The sequence below is a fragment of the Pan paniscus genome, chromosome Y, assembly GCF_029289425.2.
Source record: "Pan paniscus chromosome Y, NHGRI_mPanPan1-v2.0_pri, whole genome shotgun sequence".
In the NCBI taxonomy this organism is placed as follows: Eukaryota; Metazoa; Chordata; class Mammalia; order Primates; family Hominidae; genus Pan; species Pan paniscus.
The window spans coordinates 13,733,321-13,747,677 of NC_073273.2; positions in this window are offsets into that span (position 1 = coordinate 13,733,321).

The following is a 14,357-nucleotide window of genomic DNA, read 5'->3' on the forward strand; positions in this document are numbered from 1 at the left end:
GTGCATTCATCTCACAGAGTTGAACCTTTCTTTTGATTGAGCAGCTTTGAAACCCTCTTTTTGTAGAATTTGCCTGTGAACATTTGAAGCGCTTTGAGGCCTGTGGAGCAAAAGGAAATATCTCCACCTAAAAACTAGACAGAAGCATTCTGACAAACTTCTTTGTGATGTGTGCATTCATCTCACAGAGTTGATCCTTACTTTTCATTGAGCAGTTTTGAAACACTCTTTTTGTAGAATCTGCAGGTGGATATTTGGAGGGCTTTGAGGCCTCTGGTGGATAACGAAATATCTTCACATAATAACTAGACAGAAGAATTCTCACAAACTTCTTTGTAATGTGAGCATTCGTCTCACAGAGTTGAACTGTTCTTTTGACTGGGCAGCTTTGAAAGAGTACTTTTATCAAATCTGCAAGTGGACATTTGGATCGCTTTGAGGCCTCTGGTGGAAAAGGAAATAGCTTCACAATAAAACTGGAGAGAAGCGTTCTGACAAACTTCTTTGTGATGTGTACATTCATCTCACAGAGTTGAACCTTGCTTTTCATTGAGCAGTTTTGAAACACACTTTTTGTAGAATTTGAAAGTGGACCTTTGGATTGCTTGGAGGCCTATGGTGGAAAAGGAAATATCTTCACATAAAGACTAGACAGAAGCATTGTGACAAACTCCTTTGTGATGTGTGCATTCAACTCACAGAGTTGAACCTTTCTTTTGACTGAGCAACTTTGAAACACTCTCTCTGTAGAATCTCCCAGTGGATATTTGCAGTGGCTTGAGGCCTCTGACGGAAAAGGAAATATCTTCACATAACAAGTAGACAGAAGCACTCAGACAAACTTTTTTGTGATGTGTGCATTCTTCTCACAGAGTTGAACCTTAATTTTCATTGAGCAGTTTTGAAACACTCTTTTTGTAGAATCTGCAAGTAGTCATTTGGAGCGCTTTGAGGCCTTTGTTGGAAAACGAAATGTCTTCATATAATAACTAGACAGAAGCATTCTGAGAAACTTATTTGTGATATCTGCATTCATCTCACAGAGTTGAATCTTTCCTTTGATTCAGCAGCTTTGAAACACTCTTTTCGTAGAATCTGCTAGTGGACATTTGGAGCGCTTCGAGGCCTATGGTGGAAAAGGCAATATCTTCACATAAAAACTAGACAGAAGCCTTCTGACAAACTTCTTTGTGATGTGTGAATTTATTTCATAGATTTCAACTTTCTTGTGATTGAGCAGTTGTGAAACACTCTTTTTGTAGAATCTGCAAGTGGACATTTGGAACGCTATGAAGCCTAAGGTGGAAAAGGAAATATCTTCACATAAAAATTAGACAGACGCATTTTGACAAACTTCTTCGAGATGTGTGCATTCATCTCACAGAGTTGAACCTTTCTTTTGATTAAGCAATCTTGAAACACTCTTTCTGTAGAATCTGCAAGTGGATATTTGTTGTGCTTTGAGGCCTACGGTGGAAAAGGAAATATCTTCAAATAAAAACTTGACAGAAGCACTCTGAGAGCCTCCTTTGGGCTGTGTGCATTTCTCTCTCAGACTTGACCCTTTCTTCTGATTGAGCATCTTTGAAAGACCACTTTTGTAATAAATGCAAGTGGACATTCGAAGTGCTTTGAGGCCTATGGTGGAAAAGAAAATATCTTCACATCAGAAGGAGACAGAAGCATTCTGACCAATTTCTTTGTGGTGTGTGCATTAATCTCACAGAGTTAAACCTTACTTTCCATTGAGCCATTTTGAAACACTTCGTAGAATCTGCAAGTGGACATTTGAAGCGCTTGGAGGCCTAGGGTCGAAAAAGAAATATATTCACATACAAACTAGATGGAAGCCTTCTGACAAACTTCTTTCTGATGTGTGCATTCATCTCACAGAGTTGAACCTTTCTTTTGATTGAGCAGCTTTGAAACCCTCTTTTTGTAGAATTTGCCTGTGAACATTTGAAGCGCTTTGAGGCCTGTGGAGCAAAAGGAAATATCTCCACCTAAAAACTAGACAGAAGCATTCTGACAAACTTCTTTGTGATGTGTGCATTCATCTCACAGAGTTGATCCTTACTTTTCATTGAGCAGTTTTGAAACACTCTTTTTGTAGAATCTGCAGGTGGATATTTGGAGGGCTTTGAGGCCTCTGGTGGATAACGAAATATCTTCACATAATAACTAGACAGAAGAATTCTCACAAACTTCTTTGTAATGTGAGCATTCGTCTCACAGAGTTGAACTGTTCTTTTGACTGGGCAGCTTTGAAAGAGTACTTTTATCAAATCTGCAAGTGGACATTTGGATCGCTTTGAGGCCTCTGGTGGAAAAGGAAATAGCTTCACAATAAAACTGGAGAGAAGCGTTCTGACAAACTTCTTTGTGATGTGTACATTCATCTCACAGAGTTGAACCTTGCTTTTCATTGAGCAGTTTTGAAACACACTTTTTGTAGAATTTGAAAGTGGACCTTTGGATTGCTTGGAGGCCTATGGTGGTAAAGGAAATATCTTCACATAAAGACTAGACAGAAGCATTGTGACAAACTCCTTTGTGATGTGTGCATTCAACTCACAGAGTTGAACCTTTCTTTTGACTGAGCAACTTTGAAACACTCTCTCTGTAGAATCTCCCAGTGGATATTTGCAGTGGCTTGAGGCCTCTGACGGAAAAGGAAATATCTTCACATAACAAGTAGACAGAAGCACTCAGACAAACTTTTTTGTGATGTGTGCATTCTTCTCACAGAGTTGAACCTTAATTTTCATTGAGCAGTTTTGAAACACTCTTTTTGTAGAATCTGCAAGTAGTCATTTGGAGCGCTTTGAGGCCTTTGTTGGAAAACGAAATGTCTTCATATAATAACTAGACAGAAGCATTCTGAGAAACTTATTTGTGATATCTGCATTCATCTCACAGAGTTGAATCTTTCCTTTGATTCAGCAGCTTTGAAACACTCTTTTCGTAGAATCTGCTAGTGGACATTTGGAGCGCTTCGAGGCCTATGGTGGAAAAGGCAATATCTTCACATAAAAACTAGACAGAAGCCTTCTGACAAACTTCTTTGTGATGTGTGAATTTATTTCATAGATTTCAACTTTCTTGTGATTGAGCAGTTGTGAAACACTCTTTTTGTAGAATCTGCAAGTGGACATTTGGAACGCTATGAAGCCTAAGGTGGAAAAGGAAATATCTTCACATAAAAATTAGACAGACGCATTTTGACAAACTTCTTCGAGATGTGTGCATTCATCTCACAGAGTTGAACCTTTCTTTTGATTAAGCAATCTTGAAACACTCTTTCTGTAGAATCTGCAAGTGGATATTTGTTGTGCTTTGAGGCCTACGGTGGAAAAGGAAATATCTTCAAATAAAAACTTGACAGAAGCACTCTGAGAGCCTCCTTTGGGCTGTGTGCATTTCTCTCTCAGACTTGACCCTTTCTTCTGATTGAGCATCTTTGAAAGACCACTTTTGTAATAAATGCAAGTGGACATTCGAAGTGCTTTGAGGCCTATGGTGGAAAAGAAAATATCTTCACATCAGAAGGAGACAGAAGCATTCTGACCAATTTCTTTGTGGTGTGTGCATTAATCTCACAGAGTTAAACCTTACTTTCCATTGAGCCATTTTGAAACACTTTTCGTAGAATCTGCAACTGGACATTTGAAGCGCTTGGAGGCCTAGGGTCGAAAAAGAAATATATTCACATACAAACTAGATGGAAGCCTTCTGACAAACTTCTTTCTGATGTGTGCATTCATCTCACAGAGTTGAACCTTTCTTTTGATTGAGCAGCTTTGAAACCCTCTTTTTGTAGAATTTGCCTGTGAACATTTGAAGCGCTTTGAGGCCTGTGGAGCAAAAGGAAATATCTCCACCTAAAAACTAGACAGAAGCATTCTGACAAACTTCTTTGTGATGTGTGCATTCATCTCACAGAGTTGATCCTTACTTTTCATTGAGCAGTTTTGAAACACTCTTTTTGTAGAATCTGCAGGTGGATATTTGGAGGGCTTTGAGGCCTCTGGTGGATAACGAAATATCTTCACATAATAACTAGACAGAAGAATTCTCACAAACTTCTTTGTAATGTGAGCATTCGTCTCACAGAGTTGAACTGTTCTTTTGACTGGGCAGCTTTGAAAGAGTACTTTTATCAAATCTGCAAGTGGACATTTGGATCGCTTTGAGGCCTCTGGTGGAAAAGGAAATAGCTTCACAATAAAACTGGAGAGAAGCGTTCTGACAAACTTCTTTGTGATGTGTACATTCATCTCACAGAGTTGAACCTTGCTTTTCATTGAGCAGTTTTGAAACACACTTTTTGTAGAATTTGAAAGTGGACCTTTGGATTGCTTGGAGGCCTATGGTGGAAAAGGAAATATCTTCACATAAAGACTAGACAGAAGCATTGTGACAAACTCCTTTGTGATGTGTGCATTCAACTCACAGAGTTGAACCTTTCTTTTGACTGAGCAACTTTGAAACACTCTCTCTGTAGAATCTCCCAGTGGATATTTGCAGTGGCTTGAGGCCTCTGACGGAAAAGGAAATATCTTCACATAACAAGTAGACAGAAGCACTCAGACAAACTTTTTTGTGATGTGTGCATTCTTCTCACAGAGTTGAACCTTAATTTTCATTGAGCAGTTTTGAAACACTCTTTTTGTAGAATCTGCAAGTAGTCATTTGGAGCGCTTTGAGGCCTTTGTTGGAAAACGAAATGTCTTCATATAATAACTAGACAGAAGCATTCTGAGAAACTTATTTGTGATATCTGCATTCATCTCACAGAGTTGAATCTTTCCTTTGATTCAGCAGCTTTGAAACACTCTTTTCGTAGAATCTGCTAGTGGACATTTGGAGCGCTTCGAGGCCTATGGTGGAAAAGGCAATATCTTCACATAAAAACTAGACAGAAGCCTTCTGACAAACTTCTTTGTGATGTGTGAATTTATTTCATAGATTTCAACTTTCTTGTGATTGAGCAGTTGTGAAACACTCTTTTTGTAGAATCTGCAAGTGGACATTTGGAACGCTATGAAGCCTAAGGTGGAAAAGGAAATATCTTCACATAAAAATTAGACAGACGCATTTTGACAAACTTCTTCGAGATGTGTGCATTCATCTCACAGAGTTGAACCTTTCTTTTGATTAAGCAATCTTGAAACACTCTTTCTGTAGAATCTGCAAGTGGATATTTGTTGTGCTTTGAGGCCTACGGTGGAAAAGGAAATATCTTCAAATAAAAACTTGACAGAAGCACTCTGAGAGCCTCCTTTGGGCTGTGTGCATTTCTCTCTCAGACTTGACCCTTTCTTCTGATTGAGCATCTTTGAAAGACCACTTTTGTAATAAATGCAAGTGGACATTCGAAGTGCTTTGAGGCCTATGGTGGAAAAGAAAATATCTTCACATCAGAAGGAGACAGAAGCATTCTGACCAATTTCTTTGTGGTGTGTGCATTAATCTCACAGAGTTAAACCTTACTTTCCATTGAGCCATTTTGAAACACTTTTCGTAGAATCTGCAAGTGGACATTTGAAGCGCTTGGAGGCCTAGGGTCGAAAAAGAAATATATTCACATACAAACTAGATGGAAGCCTTCTGACAAACTTCTTTCTGATGTGTGCATTCATCTCACAGAGTTGAACCTTTCTTTTGATTGAGCAGCTTTGAAACCCTCTTTTTGTAGAATTTGCCTGTGAACATTTGAAGCGCTTTGAGGCCTGTGGAGCAAAAGGAAATATCTCCACCTAAAAACTAGACAGAAGCATTCTGACAAACTTCTTTGTGATGTGTGCATTCATCTCACAGAGTTGATCCTTACTTTTCATTGAGCAGTTTTGAAACACTCTTTTTGTAGAATCTGCAGGTGGATATTTGGAGGGCTTTGAGGCCTCTGGTGGATAACGAAATATCTTCACATAATAACTAGACAGAAGAATTCTCACAAACTTCTTTGTAATGTGAGCATTCGTCTCACAGAGTTGAACTGTTCTTTTGACTGGGCAGCTTTGAAAGAGTACTTTTATCAAATCTGCAAGTGGACATTTGGATCGCTTTGAGGCCTCTGGTGGAAAAGGAAATAGCTTCACAATAAAACTGGAGAGAAGCGTTCTGACAAACTTCTTTGTGATGTGTACATTCATCTCACAGAGTTGAACCTTGCTTTTCATTGAGCAGTTTTGAAACACACTTTTTGTAGAATTTGAAAGTGGACCTTTGGATTGCTTGGAGGCCTATGGTGGAAAAGGAAATATCTTCACATAAAGACTAGACAGAAGCATTGTGACAAACTCCTTTGTGATGTGTGCATTCAACTCACAGAGTTGAACCTTTCTTTTGACTGAGCAACTTTGAAACACTCTCTCTGTAGAATCTCCCAGTGGATATTTGCAGTGGCTTGAGGCCTCTGACGGAAAAGGAAATATCTTCACATAACAAGTAGACAGAAGCACTCAGACAAACTTTTTTGTGATGTGTGCATTCTTCTCACAGAGTTGAACCTTAATTTTCATTGAGCAGTTTTGAAACACTCTTTTTGTAGAATCTGCAAGTAGTCATTTGGAGCGCTTTGAGGCCTTTGTTGGAAAACGAAATGTCTTCATATAATAACTAGACAGAAGCATTCTGAGAAACTTATTTGTGATATCTGCATTCATCTCACAGAGTTGAATCTTTCCTTTGATTCAGCAGCTTTGAAACACTCTTTTCGTAGAATCTGCTAGTGGACATTTGGAGCGCTTCGAGGCCTATGGTGGAAAAGGCAATATCTTCACATAAAAACTAGACAGAAGCCTTCTGACAAACTTCTTTGTGATGTGTGAATTTATTTCATAGATTTCAACTTTCTTGTGATTGAGCAGTTGTGAAACACTCTTTTTGTAGAATCTGCAAGTGGACATTTGGAACGCTATGAAGCCTAAGGTGGAAAAGGAAATATCTTCACATAAAAATTAGACAGACGCATTTTGACAAACTTCTTCGAGATGTGTGCATTCATCTCACAGAGTTGAACCTTTCTTTTGATTAAGCAATCTTGAAACACTCTTTCTGTAGAATCTGCAAGTGGATATTTGTTGTGCTTTGAGGCCTACGGTGGAAAAGGAAATATCTTCAAATAAAAACTTGACAGAAGCACTCTGAGAGCCTCCTTTGGGCTGTGTGCATTTCTCTCTCAGACTTGACCCTTTCTTCTGATTGAGCATCTTTGAAAGACCACTTTTGTAATAAATGCAAGTGGACATTCGAAGTGCTTTGAGGCCTATGGTGGAAAAGAAAATATCTTCACATCAGAAGGAGACAGAAGCATTCTGACCAATTTCTTTGTGGTGTGTGCATTAATCTCACAGAGTTAAACCTTACTTTCCATTGAGCCATTTTGAAACACTTTTCGTAGAATCTGCAAGTGGACATTTGAAGCGCTTGGAGGCCTAGGGTCGAAAAAGAAATATATTCACATACAAACTAGATGGAAGCCTTCTGACAAACTTCTTTCTGATGTGTGCATTCATCTCACAGAGTTGAACCTTTCTTTTGATTGAGCAGCTTTGAAACCCTCTTTTTGTAGAATTTGCCTGTGAACATTTGAAGCGCTTTGAGGCCTGTGGAGCAAAAGGAAATATCTCCACCTAAAAACTAGACAGAAGCATTCTGACAAACTTCTTTGTGATGTGTGCATTCATCTCACAGAGTTGATCCTTACTTTTCATTGAGCAGTTTTGAAACACTCTTTTTGTAGAATCTGCAGGTGGATATTTGGAGGGCTTTGAGGCCTCTGGTGGATAACGAAATATCTTCACATAATAACTAGACAGAAGAATTCTCACAAACTTCTTTGTAATGTGAGCATTCGTCTCACAGAGTTGAACTGTTCTTTTGACTGGGCAGCTTTGAAAGAGTACTTTTATCAAATCTGCAAGTGGACATTTGGATCGCTTTGAGGCCTCTGGTGGAAAAGGAAATAGCTTCACAATAAAACTGGAGAGAAGCGTTCTGACAAACTTCTTTGTGATGTGTACATTCATCTCACAGAGTTGAACCTTGCTTTTCATTGAGCAGTTTTGAAACACACTTTTTGTAGAATTTGAAAGTGGACCTTTGGATTGCTTGGAGGCCTATGGTGGAAAAGGAAATATCTTCACATAAAGACTAGACAGAAGCATTGTGACAAACTCCTTTGTGATGTGTGCATTCAACTCACAGAGTTGAACCTTTCTTTTGACTGAGCAACTTTGAAACACTCTCTCTGTAGAATCTCCCAGTGGATATTTGCAGTGGCTTGAGGCCTCTGACGGAAAAGGAAATATCTTCACATAACAAGTAGACAGAAGCACTCAGACAAACTTTTTTGTGATGTGTGCATTCTTCTCACAGAGTTGAACCTTAATTTTCATTGAGCAGTTTTGAAACACTCTTTTTGTAGAATCTGCAAGTAGTCATTTGGAGCGCTTTGAGGCCTTTGTTGGAAAACGAAATGTCTTCATATAATAACTAGACAGAAGCATTCTGAGAAACTTATTTGTGATATCTGCATTCATCTCACAGAGTTGAATCTTTCCTTTGATTCAGCAGCTTTGAAACACTCTTTTCGTAGAATCTGCTAGTGGACATTTGGAGCGCTTCGAGGCCTATGGTGGAAAAGGCAATATCTTCACATAAAAACTAGACAGAAGCCTTCTGACAAACTTCTTTGTGATGTGTGAATTTATTTCATAGATTTCAACTTTCTTGTGATTGAGCAGTTGTGAAACACTCTTTTTGTAGAATCTGCAAGTGGACATTTGGAACGCTATGAAGCCTAAGGTGGAAAAGGAAATATCTTCACATAAAAATTAGACAGACGCATTTTGACAAACTTCTTCGAGATGTGTGCATTCATCTCACAGAGTTGAACCTTTCTTTTGATTAAGCAATCTTGAAACACTCTTTCTGTAGAATCTGCAAGTGGATATTTGTTGTGCTTTGAGGCCTACGGTGGAAAAGGAAATATCTTCAAATAAAAACTTGACAGAAGCACTCTGAGAGCCTCCTTTGGGCTGTGTGCATTTCTCTCTCAGACTTGACCCTTTCTTTTGATTGAGCATCTTTGAAAGACCACTTTTGTAATAAATGCAAGTGGACATTCGAAGTGCTTTGAGGCCTATGGTGGAAAAGAAAATATCTTCACATCAGAAGGAGACAGAAGCATTCTGACCAATTTCTTTGTGGTGTGTGCATTAATCTCACAGAGTTAAACCTTACTTTCCATTGAGCCATTTTGAAACACTTTTCGTAGAATCTGCAAGTGGACATTTGAAGCGCTTGGAGGCCTAGGGTCGAAAAAGAAATATATTCACATACAAACTAGATGGAAGCCTTCTGACAAACTTCTTTCTGATGTGTGCATTCATCTCACAGAGTTGAACCTTTCTTTTGATTGAGCAGCTTTGAAACCCTCTTTTTGTAGAATTTGCCTGTGAACATTTGAAGCGCTTTGAGGCCTGTGGAGCAAAAGGAAATATCTCCACCTAAAAACTAGACAGAAGCATTCTGACAAACTTCTTTGTGATGTGTGCATTCATCTCACAGAGTTGATCCTTACTTTTCATTGAGCAGTTTTGAAACACTCTTTTTGTAGAATCTGCAGGTGGATATTTGGAGGGCTTTGAGGCCTCTGGTGGATAACGAAATATCTTCACATAATAACTAGACAGAAGAATTCTCACAAACTTCTTTGTAATGTGAGCATTCGTCTCACAGAGTTGAACTGTTCTTTTGACTGGGCAGCTTTGAAAGAGTACTTTTATCAAATCTGCAAGTGGACATTTGGATCGCTTTGAGGCCTCTGGTGGAAAAGGAAATAGCTTCACAATAAAACTGGAGAGAAGCGTTCTGACAAACTTCTTTGTGATGTGTACATTCATCTCACAGAGTTGAACCTTGCTTTTCATTGAGCAGTTTTGAAACACACTTTTTGTAGAATTTGAAAGTGGACCTTTGGATTGCTTGGAGGCCTATGGTGGAAAAGGAAATATCTTCACATAAAGACTAGACAGAAGCATTGTGACAAACTCCTTTGTGATGTGTGCATTCAACTCACAGAGTTGAACCTTTCTTTTGACTGAGCAACTTTGAAACACTCTCTCTGTAGAATCTCCCAGTGGATATTTGCAGTGGCTTGAGGCCTCTGACGGAAAAGGAAATATCTTCACATAACAAGTAGACAGAAGCACTCAGACAAACTTTTTTGTGATGTGTGCATTCTTCTCACAGAGTTGAACCTTAATTTTCATTGAGCAGTTTTGAAACACTCTTTTTGTAGAATCTGCAAGTAGTCATTTGGAGCGCTTTGAGGCCTTTGTTGGAAAACGAAATGTCTTCATATAATAACTAGACAGAAGCATTCTGAGAAACTTATTTGTGATATCTGCATTCATCTCACAGAGTTGAATCTTTCCTTTGATTCAGCAGCTTTGAAACAGTCTTTTCGTAGAATCTGCTAGTGGACATTTGGAGCGCTTCGAGGCCTATGGTGGAAAAGGCAATATCTTCACATAAAAACTAGACAGAAGCCTTCTGACAAACTTCTTTGTGATGTGTGAATTTATTTCATAGATTTCAACTTTCTTGTGATTGAGCAGTTGTGAAACACTCTTTTTGTAGAATCTGCAAGTGGACATTTGGAACGCTATGAAGCCTAAGGTGGAAAAGGAAATATCTTCACATAAAAATTAGACAGACGCATTTTGACAAACTTCTTCGAGATGTGTGCATTCATCTCACAGAGTTGAACCTTTCTTTTGATTAAGCAATCTTGAAACACTCTTTCTGTAGAATCTGCAAGTGGATATTTGTTGTGCTTTGAGGCCTACGGTGGAAAAGGAAATATCTTCAAATAAAAACTTGACAGAAGCACTCTGAGAGCCTCCTTTGGGCTGTGTGCATTTCTCTCTCAGACTTGACCCTTTCTTTTGATTGAGCATCTTTGAAAGACCACTTTTGTAATAAATGCAAGTGGACATTCGAAGTGCTTTGAGGCCTATGGTGGAAAAGAAAATATCTTCACATCAGAAGGAGACAGAAGCATTCTGACCAATTTCTTTGTGGTGTGTGCATTAATCTCACAGAGTTAAACCTTACTTTCCATTGAGCCATTTTGAAACACTTTTCGTAGAATCTGCAAGTGGACATTTGAAGCGCTTGGAGGCCTAGGGTCGAAAAAGAAATATATTCACATACAAACTAGATGGAAGCCTTCTGACAAACTTCTTTCTGATGTGTGCATTCATCTCACAGAGTTGAACCTTTCTTTTGATTGAGCAGCTTTGAAACCCTCTTTTTGTAGAATTTGCCTGTGAACATTTGAAGCGCTTTGAGGCCTGTGGAGCAAAAGGAAATATCTCCACCTAAAAACTAGACAGAAGCATTCTGACAAACTTCTTTGTGATGTGTGCATTCATCTCACAGAGTTGATCCTTACTTTTCATTGAGCAGTTTTGAAACACTCTTTTTGTAGAATCTGCAGGTGGATATTTGGAGGGCTTTGAGGCCTCTGGTGGATAACGAAATATCTTCACATAATAACTAGACAGAAGAATTCTCACAAACTTCTTTGTAATGTGAGCATTCGTCTCACAGAGTTGAACTGTTCTTTTGACTGGGCAGCTTTGAAAGAGTACTTTTATCAAATCTGCAAGTGGACATTTGGATCGCTTTGAGGCCTCTGGTGGAAAAGGAAATAGCTTCACAATAAAACTGGAGAGAAGCGTTCTGACAAACTTCTTTGTGATGTGTACATTCATCTCACAGAGTTGAACCTTGCTTTTCATTGAGCAGTTTTGAAACACACTTTTTGTAGAATTTGAAAGTGGACCTTTGGATTGCTTGGAGGCCTATGGTGGAAAAGGAAATATCTTCACATAAAGACTAGACAGAAGCATTGTGACAAACTCCTTTGTGATGTGTGCATTCAACTCACAGAGTTGAACCTTTCTTTTGACTGAGCAACTTTGAAACACTCTCTCTGTAGAATCTCCCAGTGGATATTTGCAGTGGCTTGAGGCCTCTGACGGAAAAGGAAATATCTTCACATAACAAGTAGACAGAAGCACTCAGACAAACTTTTTTGTGATGTGTGCATTCTTCTCACAGAGTTGAACCTTAATTTTCATTGAGCAGTTTTGAAACACTCTTTTTGTAGAATCTGCAAGTAGTCATTTGGAGCGCTTTGAGGCCTTTGTTGGAAAACGAAATGTCTTCATATAATAACTAGACAGAAGCATTCTGAGAAACTTATTTGTGATATCTGCATTCATCTCACAGAGTTGAATCTTTCCTTTGATTCAGCAGCTTTGAAACAGTCTTTTCGTAGAATCTGCTAGTGGACATTTGGAGCGCTTCGAGGCCTATGGTGGAAAAGGCAATATCTTCACATAAAAACTAGACAGAAGCCTTCTGACAAACTTCTTTGTGATGTGTGAATTTATTTCATAGATTTCAACTTTCTTGTGATTGAGCAGTTGTGAAACACTCTTTTTGTAGAATCTGCAAGTGGACATTTGGAACGCTATGAAGCCTAAGGTGGAAAAGGAAATATCTTCACATAAAAATTAGACAGACGCATTTTGACAAACTTCTTCGAGATGTGTGCATTCATCTCACAGAGTTGAACCTTTCTTTTGATTAAGCAATCTTGAAACACTCTTTCTGTAGAATCTGCAAGTGGATATTTGTTGTGCTTTGAGGCCTACGGTGGAAAAGGAAATATCTTCAAATAAAAACTTGACAGAAGCACTCTGAGAGCCTCCTTTGGGCTGTGTGCATTTCTCTCTCAGACTTGACCCTTTCTTTTGATTGAGCATCTTTGAAAGACCACTTTTGTAATAAATGCAAGTGGACATTCGAAGTGCTTTGAGGCCTATGGTGGAAAAGAAAATATCTTCACATCAGAAGGAGACAGAAGCATTCTGACCAATTTCTTTGTGGTGTGTGCATTAATCTCACAGAGTTAAACCTTACTTTCCATTGAGCCATTTTGAAACACTTTTCGTAGAATCTGCAAGTGGACATTTGAAGCGCTTGGAGGCCTAGGGTCGAAAAAGAAATATATTCACATACAAACTAGATGGAAGCCTTCTGACAAACTTCTTTCTGATGTGTGCATTCATCTCACAGAGTTGAACCTTTCTTTTGATTGAGCAGCTTTGAAACCCTCTTTTTGTAGAATTTGCCTGTGAACATTTGAAGCGCTTTGAGGCCTGTGGAGCAAAAGGAAATATCTCCACCTAAAAACTAGACAGAAGCATTCTGACAAACTTCTTTGTGATGTGTGCATTCATCTCACAGAGTTGATCCTTACTTTTCATTGAGCAGTTTTGAAACACTCTTTTTGTAGAATCTGCAGGTGGATATTTGGAGGGCTTTGAGGCCTCTGGTGGATAACGAAATATCTTCACATAATAACTAGACAGAAGAATTCTCACAAACTTCTTTGTAATGTGAGCATTCGTCTCACAGAGTTGAACTGTTCTTTTGACTGGGCAGCTTTGAAAGAGTACTTTTATCAAATCTGCAAGTGGACATTTGGATCGCTTTGAGGCCTCTGGTGGAAAAGGAAATAGCTTCACAATAAAACTGGAGAGAAGCGTTCTGACAAACTTCTTTGTGATGTGTACATTCATCTCACAGAGTTGAACCTTGCTTTTCATTGAGCAGTTTTGAAACACACTTTTTGTAGAATTTGAAAGTGGACCTTTGGATTGCTTGGAGGCCTATGGTGGAAAAGGAAATATCTTCACATAAAGACTAGACAGAAGCATTGTGACAAACTCCTTTGTGATGTGTGCATTCAACTCACAGAGTTGAACCTTTCTTTTGACTGAGCAACTTTGAAACACTCTCTCTGTAGAATCTCCCAGTGGATATTTGCAGTGGCTTGAGGCCTCTGACGGAAAAGGAAATATCTTCACATAACAAGTAGACAGAAGCACTCAGACAAACTTTTTTGTGATGTGTGCATTCTTCTCACAGAGTTGAACCTTAATTTTCATTGAGCAGTTTTGAAACACTCTTTTTGTAGAATCTGCAAGTAGTCATTTGGAGCGCTTTGAGGCCTTTGTTGGAAAACGAAATGTCTTCATATAATAACTAGACAGAAGCATTCTGAGAAACTTATTTGTGATATCTGCATTCATCTCACAGAGTTGAATCTTTCCTTTGATTCAGCAGCTTTGAAACACTCTTTTCGTAGAATCTGCTAGTGGACATTTGGAGCGCTTCGAGGCCTATGGTGGAAAAGGCAATATCTTCACATAAAAACTAGACAGAAGCCTTCTGACAAACTTCTTTGTGATGTGTGAATTTATTTCATA